Source organism: Humulus lupulus, chromosome 6 (assembly GCF_963169125.1).
Source record: "Humulus lupulus chromosome 6, drHumLupu1.1, whole genome shotgun sequence".
Classification (NCBI taxonomy): Eukaryota; Viridiplantae; Streptophyta; class Magnoliopsida; order Rosales; family Cannabaceae; genus Humulus; species Humulus lupulus.
In genome coordinates, this window is record NC_084798.1 from 113,497,653 (window position 1) to 113,498,639 (window position 987).

The following is a 987-nucleotide window of genomic DNA, read 5'->3' on the forward strand; positions in this document are numbered from 1 at the left end:
AATGATTAATGGATGGAGCCTCTTTTGTTTTTTTAAGCCCAAAAGCATCTCGATAGATTTTTGCTAGCCAAATCAGTGCTGGCAGGCCTTATGCACATATCAAGCACAAGAATGGTGAGCATCCCAAGTCAAGTATTTGGTTAGTATGGGTAAGAATAGGGGATGATTGATTCTACCAAAGTAGAGGAGTGTGATATGTAATTATGTAAAAGAACGAGGGAAAATGAGAAGAAGTAACTACTAGAATTGTTAAAGACTCTTGTGATTGGAAAGTTCTCACAAAAGTAACCAAGGTACCATGCTCCTTGAAAATGTCTATGGAATTCCTCTAGGTCATCAAGGAGATTAAAAGTTTTTGCAAGGTGTGATGTAGTAAGCCTTGTGAGAACCAAATGGTGTAGATTTTTGGTTGATAAGCAAATTGAAAATTCAGCCATATTCTTACATGAGAGGTGGAATGACTTCAAGACATCGTATAGGACATCAACAGTTAGGTTGAGAATATATTTTGGGGGGAAGCTACATAGTATTAAGACCGAACAAAGAGAATATCTTAATAATTGATTCGGGGATCGGTAAGTACGAGAATTCTAAATGTTCAACACTAAGAAAATCCTCATCATTGTCTAGAAGAGTTTTTGTCCTCCGCCTCTTTTGTAATGCCCTGCATAGCCAAGACCGTTACACTGTGTGTTTACAAATGTGCAAGACTTGATAATCAAGTAATTTTAGTTAGAAACGTGTCACAGAAACTACAGTTGGACTAGGGTTAAAAGATTTTGGTCTCAAAAGTTTCATTTCTTATAATCAAACATTTTTACATGGGATCCCAAAAGTAGTAGCGTTAAAAGATTTTGGAAAAGCTTATACGGGATCTTTATTTATTTTTATGTATATCTAATATTAAACAAATTAATACGAGATAGCCTAAAACATGTTTATAAAATTGAATTCAAAGAGAAACAAAGAATAGAATACTTACAGTAT